This window comes from Neoarius graeffei, chromosome 16 (genome assembly GCF_027579695.1).
Source record: "Neoarius graeffei isolate fNeoGra1 chromosome 16, fNeoGra1.pri, whole genome shotgun sequence".
Taxonomy (NCBI): Eukaryota; Metazoa; Chordata; class Actinopteri; order Siluriformes; family Ariidae; genus Neoarius; species Neoarius graeffei.
In genome coordinates, this window is record NC_083584.1 from 29179455 (window position 1) to 29191662 (window position 12208).

The 12208-nt window shown below is 45.0% G+C and overlaps 1 non-coding gene across 1 annotated transcript; it reads left to right on the forward strand.

Annotated features, from left to right (window-relative positions):
* The first annotated feature begins 919 nt into the window (after positions 1-919).
* LOC132901050 (U6 spliceosomal RNA) lies at positions 920-1022 on the forward strand. The gene has a single exon (XR_009656828.1). It is a non-coding gene; the product is annotated as a U6 spliceosomal RNA (small nuclear RNA).
* Positions 1023-12208: the final 11186 nt, after the last annotated feature.

A 12208-nucleotide genomic window follows, 5' to 3' on the forward strand; every position in this document is an offset into this window, starting at 1 on the left:
GAGAATCCCGCCAACCAGGAAGTAACATTTTGTTTGAAAAGCGTATTTCCACCTGAGCGACTTTCACTAGCGACTGAAAAGATTCTGAATGGGCACTCCGGCAAGATCAACACAGACACTTGCTGTGACATGCAGCCTAGTGAGGTATTGGTGCGGAGTGCTAAAAAAGCTGTCATGGAGTACAATTCAGAACATTAGAGTGACACTTTGTGTTTTTGTCAAACATTGGAGCTTTGTATTCATTCTGAAGGTTTATTGTTATTAATATTGAATAAAAAGTAACTGGGATATATCATTGTTAATTATCATTCAAATTTTAGGTAAATTATTTTAATTTGCATCTTATAAGGATTTTATAAGGGAAATACGGATTTTGGAGGTTGGTTATACAGGTTTGATTGACCAAAGGTTGACATGTATGAGATAGCTTTTCAATATTTAAAAAAAAGCCCATACTTTCATTAAGCATAAATTATGTGGACTTTTTCCACTCTGGGGGATACCTTCATAATTTACCTCCACCAAGAAGGTTTGCTAGCAGGCAGTAGATATAAAAATTCATTGTACACCATTCTGTTTTGTCCTCCTGTTTCATAATTTAACAATTATATTTTATAAATAGCAGCTACAATAACATCAAATATCTAAAACCAGAAATGTCAGACAGGATGAAATGAATTCCACACAGTTTGTGACATTTGTCATCAAGTGGTTTCGTTTGTCTTGCATTGTATCTTAAAACAGGTTTCAGATTGCATTCACTGTATGAGTTAGACTGTGGAAAAGGTTCTCACTGGTTTTAAATAATTTTCCATCTTGTATATTGTAAGCTATAACCCCACAGTCCAGAGACATGCAGGTTAGGCTAATTGGTGTCTCTAAATTGACCGTAGGTGAATTGAGAGAATATAGAATATACATACATATAGAGAATGTAGAAGATTATTGAGAAGATACAGAGAAGATTAGCATGGCTGCTGCGCAAGGATGACACGCAAAATCGTGAAGCGTTACCATATTTTTTGGGCGGCACGGTGGTGTAGTGGTTAGCACGGACGCCTCACAGCAAGAAGATTCTCGGTTCGAACCCAGCGGCCGGTGAGGGCCTTTCTGTGTGGAGTTTGCATGTTCTCCCTGTGTCTGCGTGGGTTTCCTCCGGGTGCTCCGGTTTCCCCCACAGTCCAAAGACATGCAGTTAGGTTAATATAGGACGGCCTTGGCCTGGGGTGCCTTTGAGCGAGGCACCTAACTCCCAACTGCTCCCTGGGTGCTGTTAGCATGGCTGCCCACTGCTCTGGGTGTGTGTGTGCTTATTGCTCACTGCTTGTGTGCTTGTGTGTGTTCACTGCTTCAGATGGGTTAAATGCAGAGAGGAATTTGCACAAGTGTGTGATGAATAAAGTTGTTCTTTCTTTCTTTCTTTCTTTCTTTCTTTCTTTCTTTCTTTCTTTCTTTCTTTCTTTCTTTCATCTAAAACCAGAAATGTCAGACAGGATTAAGTGAATTCCACACAGTTTGTGACATTTGTCATCAAGTGGCTGTGCTTGTCTTGCACTGTATCTTAAAACAGGTTTAGATTGTATTCACTGTATGAGTCAGACAGTGGAAAACGTTCTCATTGGTTTTAAATAATTTTCCATCTTGTGTGTTGTAAGATATAACCCCACAGTCCAGAGACATGCAGGTTAGGTTAACTGGTGGCTCTAAATTGACCGTAGGTATGAATGTGAGTGTGAATGATTGTTTGTCTCTATGTGTCAGCCTTGTGATAACCTGGTGACTTGTCCAGGGTGTACCCCACCCCTTGCCCATAGTCAGCCGGGATAAGCTCCAGTTTGCCTGTGACCCTGTAGGACAGGATAAGTGGCTACAGATATGGTGGTGTAAGTGGTTAGCATGGTCGCTTCACAGCAAGAAGGTTCTGGGTTCGAGCCCAGCGGCCGGCGGGGACCTTTCTGTGTGGAGTTTGCATGTTCTCCCCCGTCTGCGTGGGTTTCCTCTGGGTGCTCCGGTTTCCCCCACAGTTCAAAGACATGCGATTAAGTTAATATGGGACGGGCTTGGGCTGAGGTGCCCTTGAGCAAGGCACCTAACTCCCAACTGCTCCCGTGGCTGCCCACTGCTCTGGATATGTGTGTGTGCTCATTGCTCACGTGTGTATTCACTGCTTCAGATGGGTTAAATGCAGAGAGGAATTTCACAAGTGTGTGATGAATAAAGTTGTGCTTTCTTTCTTTCTTTCTTTCTTTCTTTCTTTTAATGGATGGGTGGGTGGATGTATCTTAAAACAGTTTTTAGATTGTATTCACTGTATGAGTCAGTGGAAAAGGTTCTCATTGGTTTTAAATAATTTTCCATCTTGTATCTTGTATATTGTAAGGGGGGTGGCATGGTGGTTAGCACTGTCACCTCACAGCAAGAAGGTCCTGGATTCGAGCCCAGCGGCCAGCGAGGGCCTTTCTGTGTGGAGTTTGCATGTTCTCCCTGTGTCTGCGTGGGTTTCCTCCGGGTGCTCCGGTTTCCTCCAAAGACATGCAGGTTAGGTTAACTGGTGACTCTAAATTGACCGTAGGTGTGAATGTGAGTGTGAATGGTTGTCTGTGCCCTGCGATGACCTGGCGACTTGTCCAGGGTGTACCCCGCCTCTCACCCCTAGTCAGCTAGGATAGGCTCCAGCTTGCCTGCAACCCTGTGGAACAGGATAAGCGGCTACAGATAATGGCTGGATGGATGGATGGATGGATGGATGGATGGATGGACATTGTCACAAAGCAGCTTTACAGAAAGCTCTATGTAGATGGTATGGTGGGGTGGCACGGTAGTGTAGTGGTTAGCACTGTCGCCTCACACCAAGAAGGTTCTGGGTTCGAGCCCGCGGGCTTTTCTGTGCGGAGTTTGCATGTTCTCCCCGTGTCCGCGTGGGTTTCCTCCGGGTGCTCCGGTTTCCCCCACAGTCCAAAGACATGCAGGTTAGGTTAACTGGTGACTCTAAATTGACCGTAGGTGTGAATGTGAGTGTGAATGGTTGTCTGTGTCTATGTGTCAGCCCTGTGATGACCTGGCGACTTGTCCAGGGTGTACCCCGCCTTTCGTCCGTAGTCAGCTGGGATAGGCTCCAGCTTGCCTGTGACCCTGTAGAACAGGATAAAGCGGCTAGAGATAATGAGATGAGATTAGACTGTCACAAAGCAGCTTTACAGAAAGCTCTGTGTAGATGGTACAGTATGGTCGGGTGGCACGGTAGTGTATGGTAGTGGTTAGCACTGTCGCCTCACACCAAGAAGGTTCTGGGTTCGAGCCCGCGGGCTTTTCTGTGTGGAGTTTGCATGCTGTCCTTATGTCCACGTGGGTTTCCCCCACAGCCCAAAGACATGCAGGTTAGGCTAATTGGTGGCTCTAAATTGACCATAGGTGTGAATGTGAGTGTGAATGGTTGTCTGTGCCCTGCGATGACCTGGCAACTTGTCCAGCGTGTACCCCGCCTCTCACCCATAGTCAGCTAGGATAGGCTCCAGCTTGCCTGCAACCCTGTGGAACAGGATAAGCAGCTACAGATAATGGATGGATGGATGGATGGATGGATGGATGGATGGATGGATGGACATTGTCACAAAGCAGCTTTACAGAAAGCTCTATGTAGATGGTATGGTGGGGTGGCACGGTAGTATAGTGGTTAGCACTGTCGCCTCACACGAAGAAGGTTCTGGGTTTGAGCCCGGGGGCTTTTCTGTGTGGAGTTTGCATGCTCTCCTCATGTCCGTGTGAGTTTCCTCTGGGTGCTCCGGTTTTCCCCACAGCCCAAAGACATGCAGGTTAGGCTAATTGGTGGCTCTAAATTGACCGTAGGTGTGAATGTGAGTGTGAATGGTTGTCTGTGCCCTGTGATGACCTGGCGACTTGTCCAGGGTGTACCCACGGGCACAGATAGAGGGTGGGATGGGTGGGATTCGTCCCACCCAGATTTAAATTCACCTCGTTCGGTCCCCCCCACTTATATGGAGGAAAAACGTCTATGCTGTCTTTCTTTGCATAAGGCAAACCTCACGGAAAAATCAAAAGATTAATTACCATTCGGTTTATTGAGGTGCACAGCAGTACATACATAGTTGCAACAACTCACATAAAACAAAACAAAGACTGATATTCGGTTGGTTGAGCTGCGCAGACTGCACAGGTTGCGAGCTCGAGCTTGGTTGCTATGATTACCCACAACAAGTTTGACAGGCATATCGGGGACAACTCCTAGTTCAGGACCCCAACACGGCATGATGAAGGGTGCCAAACCGAAAAGGCAGAAAACGATTGCATCGTTTTTTCAAAAAACAACGACTGTAAGTAAACTGTGCCTTACTTTATCATATCACCTTGCAATTTTTGATAGTCTGTTCAAAGTAATGTCGTAGTGAAAGTAAAATCATACGGAGTAGAGATGCCTTTCTGGTAGCCTCCTTCTTTTGGTGGTAGCCTGTAGATACAGTGCTCAGAAGGCAGTTTTAATGTTTAATCTGGCGTTCTCTGCCATAATTTCAGCGAGCATATTGTTTCATAAGGAAACTTTGCGAAGAGTTGTTGACTGACTGCCGCTCACGCAACACACAGGCATAGTTAGAAAGTCAGGATGCACTGGTTTACACTTTACATACACACACGTAGCCCAGCCTCTCGCTATGTTTAACAGTTGGAACTTAGTGGTTTTAAAACTAGTTTTCTTAAAGAATCAGTGTGCTGAAAGTCAGTTAATGTTTAAATAAAAGAGTTTTTGCATATGGCATGCTTGGGGAGTGATTGGAATCAGAATCAGAATCAATAAGCTTTATTTCTTTCAATGATGGGTAATTAAGTTTGACAGTCCAAGTCTCAATACATAGGATACACAGACCTAGATACTATAGATAAATACAAAGGGTAGACAAAACAGTCAGCAGTCATCCAGAACACACACACATATTCAACCCACATGACATCCTGTCGTGTCAGTGGTAAATAGCACATGAGAGCACCAGACATCACAGGTGTGCTCTATTCCTACTCTTTACTTATTAGTAGGCCTAAGCTAACAGTTGCAGGGATGAAGGAGTGATGGTTTTTTTGTCTTAGCTGAGTAATGTCGCCGCCCTGAGGGCATCAGAGTATATTCCTCGCACAACACATGTTGGGGGTGGGAGTGGGGTTGGTTTGCTGGCAGCTTTGTCCCCCCCAGTTCAAAAAACGTATCTGCGCCCCTGGGTGTACCCCGCCTCTCGCCCGTAGTCAGCTGGGATAGGCTCCAGCTTGCCTGTGACCCTGTAGAACAGGATAAAGCGGCTAGAGATATCAATTTGTCAATAATCTACAAAAGAATATGCACTAAAGAAAAATACAAGGTCATTGTGTGTAAATATTAAACTATTTTAATGATTTTTAAAAAATAGTACAGTCAGAAACAGAAAATGACCTTTTTGACCACTAAAAGTTGGTCAAAGGTCAAATTTGACCCTTGATTCTGGTAGAATGGGTACATGTTTGGGATAGTTTGCTATAGCATATTATAAGCCAAAATCAATAGTTCATGGTGAAATGACTGTATTACCCATTTTTGCGAATGTGCAAAATACATTAAATTAAATTATTTGAAAACTGATAAAGACTTCTTTACCAAAGAAAAACTTGCACTGATCCAGAGCAAATGACAACTTTTGGCACCACTGGTGTTTTTGAACATGTTGTGGTTTTGGTTATTTAGGAAACAAACTGTTTTCAACTGTGGTCCAGAATACATCACTTTCCGCTTGACTGGCATCGAAGTTTTTTGCGCAGGAAATGAGCACATCATTTGTTTATATAAAATCTAGGGGAAAATCCTTTCTCTTCAATAGATACTGTAATAAATGAAATGACATTTTTGACAAAAATGACATAAAATATGCTCTGTGACCTTGAAAAACAGGTCAAGGTCACTCATCTTGGGTCAGTGAGCTTCCATTGTCCATCTCTACCAGCAGTGAAAATTTAGTCTGAAACCAAACAACTTTTGGTTGAAAAAAAAACCCCCAAAACAATAGTCTTCAAATAGTCACCAAATAATCTTCATCCACGAAATAGATGAAGACTAATAAATAAAAGGGTGCAGTTTCAAATTAAAAAAAGGCCGATGTGGTTAGAGGTCATGAGAACAGGTACATACACGAACCTCATCTTTAACACCAACCTTAACATTCAAGGATTTTTGAACTGAATTGTGTGACTATTTCTTATGAGCTGCAAGTGTGAAAATTCAGAACACAACAAACATGTTCTGACTCCTAATTTTAGCTAAAATTATTTACTCTTTACTTTTAAAAGTGGTTACTACTCAAGTGTAATTTTAGATAGCATACATGTCAACCTATACGGAATGTCCGTATTTTATACGGATTTGATTCAATAAACGTAGTATACGGGCATACAAATAAAGTTATATCTCGTCTCGTCTCGTCTTCTTCCGCTTATCCGGGACCGGGTCACGGAGGCAGCAGTCTAAGCATGGAAGCCCAAACTTCCCTTTCCCCAGATACCTCGGCCAGCTCCTCGGGAAGAACACCGAGGCGTTCCCAGGCCAGCCGAGAGACATAGTCCCTCCAGCGTGTCCTGGGTCTTCCCCGGGGCCTCCTCCAGGGGGGACATGCCTGGAACACCTCCCCAGGGAGGCGTCCAGGAGGCATCCGAAAAAGATGCCCGAGCCACCTCAGCTGATTCCTCTCGATGTGGAGGAGCAGCGGCTATACTCCGAGCTCCTCCCGAGTGACTGTGCTTCTCACCCTATCTCTAAGGGAGCGCCCAGCCACCCTGCGAAGGAAACTCATTTCGGCCGCTTGTATCCGCGATCTTGTTCTTTCTGTCATTACCCAAAGCTCATGACCATAGGTGAGAGTCGGAACATAGATCGACCGGTAAATTGAGAGCTTTGCCTTTTGGCTCAGCTCCTTCTTCACCACGACGGACCGGTAAAGCGACCGCATCACTGTGGAGGCTGCACCGATCCGCCTGTCGATCTCACGCTCCATCCTTCCCTCACTCGTGAACAAGATCCCAAGATACTTAAACTCTTCCACTTGAGGCAGGACTTCTCCACCAACCTGGAGAGGGCAAGCCACCCTTTTCCGGTCGAGAACCATGGCCTCAGACTTGGAGGTGCTGATTCTCATCCCAGCCGCTTCACACTCGACTGCAAACCGCCCCAGTGCATGCTGAAGGTCCTGGTTTGAAGAAGCCAACAGGACAACATCATCTGCAAAAAGCAGAGATGAAATCCTGTGGTTCCCAAACAGGATTCCTTCCGGCCCCTGGCTGCGCCTAGAAATTCTGTCCATAAAAATTATGAACAGAACCGGTGACAAAGGGCAGCCCTGCCAGAGTCCAACATGCACTGGGAACAGGTCTGACTTACTGCCGGCAATGCGAACCAGACTCCTGCTCCGTTCGTACAGGGACCGGACAGCCCTTAGCAAAGAGCCCCGAACCCCATACTCCCGAAGCACCCCCCACAGAATACCACGGGGGACACGGTCGAATGCCTTCTCCAGATCCACAAAGCACATGTGGACTGGTTGGGCAAACTCCCATGAACCCTCGAGCACCCTATGAAGGGTATAGAGCTGGTCCAGTGTTCCGCGACCAGGACGAAAACCGCATTGTTCCTCCTGGATCCGAGGTTCGACTATTGGTCGAATTCTCCTCTCCAGTACCCTGGAGTAAACTTTCCCTGGGAGGCTGAGCAGTGTGATTCCCCTATACCCGATACCCGTCAGCTGCCTCAGGAGTCCCGGAGGTCAACATGGCCCGATAGGACTCCTTCTTCAGCTTGACGGCATCCCTTACTTCCGGTGTCCACCACCAGGTTTGGAGATTGCCGCCACGACAGGCACCGGAGACCTTGCGGCCACAGCTCCGAACAGCTGCGTCCACAGTGGAGGTAGAGAACATGGTCCACTCAGACTCAATGTCCCCCGCCTTCCTCGGAAGCTGGGAAAAGCTCTCCCGGAGGTGGGAGTTAAAGACCTCCCCAACAGAGTGCTCGGCCAGACGTTCCCAGCAGACCCTCACCATACGTTTGGGCCTGCCAGGTCTGTCCAGCTTCCTCCTCCGCCAGCGGATCCAACTCACCACCAGGTGGTGATCAGTTGACAGCTCAGCCCCTCTCTTCACCCGAGTGCCCAAGACATAGGGCCGGAGATCAGATGAAACGACTACAAAGTCGATCATCGACCTCCGACCTAAGGTGTCCTGGTGCCACGTGCACTTATGGACACCCCTATGCTCAAACATGGTGTTCGTTATGGACAAACCGTGACTAGCACAGAAGTCCAATAACAAAACACCAATCGGGTTCAGATCGGGGAGGCCGTTCCTCCCAACCACGCCCCTCCAGGTGTCACTGTCGTCACCCACATGAGCATTGAAGTCCCCCAGTAGCACAATGGAGTCCCCAGTCTGAGCACCCCTCAGTACCTCTCCCAGGGACTCCAAGAAGGCCGGATACTCTATACTGCTATTTGGCCCGTAGGCACAAACAACAGCAAGAGCCCTCTCCCCAATCCGAAGGCGCAGAGAGGCGACCCTCTTGTTCACTGGGGTAAACTCCAACACATGGCAGCTGAGCTGGGGAGCTATAAGCAAGCCCACACCAGCCCGCCGCCGCTCACCACGGGTGACTCCAGAGAAGTGGAAAGTCCAGCCCCTCTCGAGGAGCTGGGTTCCAGCGCCCAAGCTGTGCGTGGAGGTGAGCCCAACTATCTCTAGCCGGTACCTCTCAACCTCCCGCACAAGCTCAGGCTCTTTCCCCCCCAGCAAAGTGACATTCCATGTCCCAACAGCCAGCCGCTGTGTCCGGGGATCAGGTCGTCGAGGCCCCTGCCTTCTACTGCCACCCAATCCACACTGCACCAAACCCCTACTGCTACCTCTGTGGGTGGTGAACCCACAGGAGTAAATATTGAAGTTTTTTTTTTTAAGTTATATGGAGTCTTTAAAAAAAACTTCAATATTTATTTAGAGCTATAATCAATTCCGACAATGATAAAAGAGCGCATAACATTTACAAATGTACTGTACACCACAGAAAGCACAGACAGCCAGTAAAGAGTCTTATGAAATCGCGCGTTATCTTGTGGTAGCGAGACTTCGTTCCACTTTTGATCATGCGCACACCGCATTGCGAGAATCCCGCCAACCAGGAAGTAACATTTTGTTTGAAAAGCATATTTCCACCTGAGCGATTTTCACTAGCGACTGAAAAGATTCTGAATGGGCACTCCAGCAAGATCAACACAGACACTTGCTGTGACATGCAGCCTAGTGAGGTATTGGTGCGGAGTGCTAAAAAAGCTGTCATGGAGTACAATTCAGAACATTAGAGTGACACTTTGTGTTTTTGTCAAACATTGGAGCTTTGTATTCATTCTGAAGGTTTATTGTTATTAATATTGAATAAAAAGTAACTGGGATATATCATTGTTAATTATCATTCAAATTTTAGGTAAATTATTTTAATTTGCATCTTATAAGGATTTTATAAGGGAAATATGGATTTTGGAGGTTGGTTATACAGGTTTGATTGACCAAAGGTTGACATCATGGGCGTAAAAATGTGTATGGACGCATCCATACCAATACTCAGCTGAGTTTAAAATGTCCATACCATTTTTGAATGGAGAAGCTGCGATGCGGGAAACGCTGAATAAAAACACCAAACGCGGTATCGCTTCCAGCTGATTTTCAGTTGTGAACAGACCTCTCAAAGACGTACGTTTTTTTCGAAAATCATGCTCCCAATGCATTTTCTATTAGGTTTTATGTGCTCGCACAAGCAGCGTGCTTACGTCATACGCCTGTTGTGCGGGAAATGTGTGAACATTCTATGAAGATGGCGGCGAGTGTTGAGTGCAACAATACGATAGAGTCTCTGAAAGAAGTTCCCTTTAGTCGTCGTACCAATGAGGAGAAAACGGCAATCAAACAGCTGGGACCTCCTAGACCGAATTTAAACATCAAACAAGTGTCTACGAAGGGGGAGAAGACCTACTCAAGAGGTTTTAACAAGAACTGGTACCACCAGAAAACTTGGCTAGCTGGCTGTGATGTAGTCAATGCTCTTTTTTTGCTACCCTTGTGTTCTCTTCCACTCTGGAAGTAGCACAGCAGACGGTACAGTGATATCTGATATTTGAATTTACTAGGCAAAAGTTTTTGTGTGTGTGTGTATGTTACCAATGGCAGTTGTTTTACCAATGGCAGTTTAACATTGCCATGTTTTTGTTTTACCAATGGCAGTTTAACATTGCGGTGGCACGGTGGTGTAGTGGTTAGCGCTGTCACCTCACAGCAAGAAGGTCTGGGTTCGGGCCCCGTGGCCGGTGAGGGCCTTTCTGTGCGGAGTTTGCATGTTCTCCCCGTGTCTGCGTGGGTTTCCTCCGGGTGCTCCGGTTTCCCCCACAGTCCAAAGACATGCAGGTTAGGTTAACTGGTGACTCTAAATTGACCGTAGGTGTGAATGTGAGTGTGAATGGTTGTCTGTGTCTATGTGTCAGCCCTGTGATGACCTGGCGACTTGTTCACGGTGTACCCCGCCTTTCGCCCGTAGTCAGCTGGGATAGGCTCCAGCTTGCCTGCGACCCTGTAGAACAGGATAAAGCGGCTAGAGATAATGAGATGAAATGAGTTTAACATTGCCATGCTTGGAATATTTCAGTAGCCTCAAGTTCTCTCTGACTTGGTGTAAATTAAGCATATTTTCAGTTTTTATATATTGTACAGTATATGTGTTCATTGGAGCCAGCAGCACCTTACCTTTTTTCCAACTTGTTAAGCCAAGTTGCACTGACTACAAAACCTTGTGTAACCTTTTGTGTATATAACTAAATAACTAAAGCCTTTTGTGTTCATTGACATGCTTGTAATACTTTAAATTTCCTTTTAAGGCATGGCTTTCTGGAGGAATTCTTGGGGAAAAAACTGCAGAATTTATTTAGAATTATTATTTGTTGTTAAAATGGTGCAATTCCATATTAAAAAAACCCACATAATTAAGCTGCACATGTTTGTTTGATGGTTATGCTTTTCTTCATCTTTTTCAAAACTTAAATAAACACTTGTTTTGGATTTATATCCTGCCACTTTAATTACATTCTTTAGAATGAAGAAATTAGAATATGTTTATAATTAAGAATTTGTGTCTACTTATTATAGAATACTGGAAAAATATGAGAAAATAAATGAGTAATGTAATATTAATTGATTGTGATGCCAAATGTTTTGCTTTGAAGGCTTCACAATGAATCTTCCTTAGTTTAGCCTGGCAAGCCAGACTAAATGTGAATATTTGCCACTCGTAGGCAAAAATATTTTTGGCCGCTAGGCGGGTGGGTCTAGTTTACTAGGCTACCTTAGTTTGCCACCTTTAACTTGTTCAGTGTTGCCACCTAGTGGAGAGAAGAGATATTGTCTATATTGATATCTGAATTTACCAGGCAAAAACAAGTTTGGCCAATTGATTTGCTACCTAGGTCAATTTACTTCAGTCCTGTGGACATTTATGGTCCGTGTAGACATAACGGGGGAAAACTGCCCCCCTGAAAAAAAATTCAGGAGCCGCCACTGCTTAAAACACCTTAACATCTAGCAGTTGTATACACCCTCACACACACACACACACACACACACACACACACACACACACACACACACACACACACACACACTAATAAATGCTTGTAGGTAATGCTAAATGTTTACTTATATTTACTGTAACAGCAAGGAGTTTCTGTTTGCAATCTCTCTCTCTCTCTCTCACACACACACACACACACACACACACACACACACACACACACACACACACACACACACACACACACACACAAATATATGTTTGTAGGTAATGCTAAATGTTTACTTATATTTACTTTTTTCTTGCTCATTGTTTGCATGTATATGCATGTGTATATGCGTATGTATGTAACCTCTGCAATAAAATGTGAAAATACAAAAATGTGAAACAATTGTCACTTAACCCTTTCAACTTAATGAATAAACATTTTTGCAAAATGCACTACAACTACCAAAACTCTTCACACTTCTACCACCCATACCTACATTACTTCCAGATTCTGAAATTGCAGTAACTCAAAAGGAAGCACATGATGTTTCAAATGTGTGAAAATAGTAAAAGTTATGTGAAAATGAAGCAGCAGCA